Source organism: Carya illinoinensis, chromosome 14, assembly GCF_018687715.1.
Source record: "Carya illinoinensis cultivar Pawnee chromosome 14, C.illinoinensisPawnee_v1, whole genome shotgun sequence".
Lineage (NCBI taxonomy): Eukaryota > Viridiplantae > Streptophyta > Magnoliopsida > Fagales > Juglandaceae > Carya > Carya illinoinensis.
The window spans coordinates 7,874,997-7,878,918 of NC_056765.1; the positions used below are offsets into that span (position 1 = coordinate 7,874,997).

At 32.5% G+C, this 3,922-nt stretch overlaps 1 pseudogene; it reads left to right on the forward strand.

Moving 5' to 3' along the window:
• Nucleotides 1–1,400: 1,400 nt before the first annotated feature.
• LOC122294642 lies at nucleotides 1,401–2,879 on the forward strand (annotated as a pseudogene).
• Nucleotides 2,880–3,922: the final 1,043 nt, after the last annotated feature.

Here is a 3,922-nt window from a genome sequence, read left to right on the forward strand (position 1 = left end):
TACGTGATTTTGATGCTCATAACCAAAGTTATTGACAAAATATTGGTGCATGCCTAATATCACCCACATTCGAGGAATCTTCACATTTTTCCGCCATATTTGCATGCGTTGATCTGCCTTCTTAAAGTAGTCTAGCACCATTAACGTGGAATCTGCTAGTTCAACATTATTAGATGGGGATCCCCTCCATCAGAATGCATGTGTGTGTGTGTAAGCTAAATAATATATAGAACAAAATATTCCGTGTATATATTGAAGAATAATGATCATCATACATTTATTTTACAACTCATTATATATATACATAATAGATTAAATTAATATATATATATATATATATATATATGTTAGTTTCACTCTAGTAAAATTATAATTAATTTTTTTACTTAAATTTTAAAATAGAGGACGGTTATGCATGTAAAATTTGTTTGAAGTCATCTCGTTGAGTAGCATCATATTGTTTAGAATTGGCACCCTTTAGACCTCAAAGTTTGACTCTGTTTTCATCATTTATTTCATTGGGACATTATATCTAAATATGTGTGTCCATGTGCGGGCTCACGAGACTAAGTACTGCTATTCAAGACGTTAATATTGGATGTGAATTGTAACACATTATATATTATGTGTTGCAAGTTCATCTACAAGGAGGAATTTGGTATTTTTTATTTTTATTTTTATGAAATAATATTCTTTGTGTCCAGCTGCCTTCGTTGACAAACGGTACTTTCTTCACTTTGACCGATATTTTTCCTTGATCTTTTCAATATATATACGTTATAATTTGATCAGAGCTAGGCTGTCTCCCGCATGTTGGATCTATTGATAAAAAACGTTTTAAGGTCTTAGAATGAAATGCCAAACAACAATACTCTTTCCTTAATTTCAACGTCTTTGTTAACTTCAGAATTGCAAACCGATCATTCTTCTGATCATTGCATCCGTTAACTGTGGTTTATCGCCATAACGTAGTCTATGTCAATAAACAATACAATTTTCCAGAGGTATAATAAAAATAGCAGTTATATATATATTTATAGTTTTACTTAAAAAATTTTTTTAAAATTCATTTTCCAAAATTTTGAATTTTAAATTTTATAATTTTTAACCTATGATCATAAATATATAATTGACAATTAAATTTTTTTATAAATTTTTCTTAAATGCGAGGCATGGCGAGCTGGAAATGATCACCTGCAGCTAGCCCAAATCAATCATCCATTAATATCTTTAGAAGAAAACTCAGCCATTTAGGTTAGATATATATATATATATATATTTATACTTGCTTTCAAAAGTCTAATTCACCAAGGATTCGCACGTTTTCGTGATATATATTGATAGAACTGGCTCTCTTGATCTGATCTCTAGCTAGCTCCCTTGCTAAATGACAAACGCAAACTAATTATTTGTATCTCACTCAACCTAATCCTTGAACAATAGATCTCTAGGCCGATATTAGCCACTCGATTGCAGAAAGTCGGCCAATCTCTCTCTCTCTCTCTCTCTCTCTCCAACCTTTTCATTACTCGATCTACTGAGTTCTGATATTTGTTCTGTAAATTAGTACATTGACCTACGTATACTTCCTCCCATCAATAACCTTGCCTTTTAAGGACTCGGCCTTCCTTTGATTTATAGCAAAGATCCTCTTTGCTTCTCTCGTTTTGGCCGGATAGCCTTCCTAAGTCATTTAAACAAGCTTTCTAGCTCCTCTTTGAAACCACTGTCGATGCAACCAATTCTGGCGTGCTTGAATGTCCAGAGAGCGGTAAATATTCTATACTCAGAAAACATATATATACCCGGAAAATAAATCTCATACTACATGAATTTTCTTCTTCTTGGTGATCTTGATCTTCTTTCTTGCTGATCTCCTTGATCATATTTTTAACTTGATTATCTTGTTTTTTTACAAGGGAGAGATTGGATGAGATGGTATATAGATCAAATGATCAAAAAAGAGACGGATGCATCTTCTCAAATGGGAGGCAGCCATTTATTTGGTCCTGCTGGGTCGACCATAAACACTCTTACGCCATGTGCTGCATGTAAGCTCTTGAGACGAAGGTGTGCTGAAGAATGCCCTTTCTCGCCATATTTCTCTCCGCATGAGCCCCAAAAATTTGCAGCTGTTCACAAAATTTTTGGCGCAAGCAACGTCTCCAAGATGCTAATGGTATACATATACACACACACACACACACACACATATATATATATATATATATGCATGCGCACTTCGATCCCCTTAAAATTATTTCTCCAAACGGTCTACATATTGCTGTAGATGAACTTATATATGTTTTTCATTCCTGTTTTCGGTTAATTATGTAGGAAGTGCCAGAGAGCCAAAGAGCTGATGCGGCGAACAGTCTGGTTTATGAAGCAAACTTGAGGCTGAGAGACCCGATACACGGCTGCATGGGTACAATTTCTGCCTTGCAACAACAAATTCAATCTTTGCAAGGAGAACTTGATGAAGTAAGAACTCTGACGATGAGACACAAATTCAGAGAAGTTATTGGTAACAACATTTCATCTAGTACTACTGCTGCTGATTTAGTTTCTTCTCGGGTGCCGGCTGTTTCGATTGCTTCTGCAGCATCACCACAGACTCTTCCTCCACCACTATTGTCACCTCTACCTTTTGTTGTCCCCTCTTTGTCTTCTTCATCTTCTTCTCTGTATACACCGCCTACAAGCACAACAGGTCACAGTTCAAATATTTTAAGTGGTAATGTCCCATATTTTGACTGAGTTATTAGAATTTAGTCCTTTCTCTTCCTTTTTTATTTTTTGAAGAATATTGTCATGCTCAATAGAGATCAGTAGGATGACCATTTGACGAATTAGAATTGATCTATCTGTTATACGAATTCTTATGGCCGGCTGATGAGAAATTGCTCTAGACGTATATATATAATATAATATTGCAAAAAATGAAGATCGAGAATTTGGAGTCTTAATTCACTCAAATTCCCGTGCACCTTTTATATATATTATTCGTAAATATATGACATTCCTTTTCCAACACTCCATCTTGTTTTTCTTTGGTTTCACGTTAATCTTTTCTATGGCCTAGCTATGGACTAATTCAGCTTTATTATCTTATTCCATTTTCATGCTTGAATAACAATCTTTTCCATTATTTATTGGTGTAATGCAAGCCCATTTGGATAGTGAAAGTATTTTATCATCTCATCTTATTATATAATTTTTTTAAATTCTCATATTAAATATAATAAACAATTCAATATTTTAAAATTTCAAAATAATAATAATATTAAAAAATAATATTATAATAATATTTTATTCAACTTTCATATAAAATATTTTGATCATCTTATTTCACTATCTAATCGCACCTAAAAGAGATACACCTTATATATAAAGCTTGGACCTCAAAAGTGTGCCATTAATGCATTAATAGGTTTTAGCACTGCTGTGGCTTGTTAAGACAAATATACAATATTAAACCTATTAATTCCTATCAATTTAAGTTTTTAAGATAAACGTTAGTGATTTCGTATGGTATTAGAATAAAATTTCTAAATTTGAATTATGACTTTACATTTAATTTATCTATATAATTAAATATTTTATGTATTGGATCTACTTATTGAAGGAAAATTCCACCCACATGTGAGGGGCCGGGGAGTGTTAAGACAAATATAAAATATTAAATTTATGATCAATTCTCATCAACTTAAAATTTTAGAATAAGTGGTGATTTTGCATGCATGACTAGTGTTACCTGCCACTGCAAGGTCCGTTAATCATCTACACAGAAAAAAAAATTAGAAACCTACAAAAGAGTTTAACATTCTGAAAAGTATATATAATGTATAAATATATGTATGTATATATATATCACACCTCACATATATAAGAGGAAAAAATTTAGTTGCAAGCACAATTG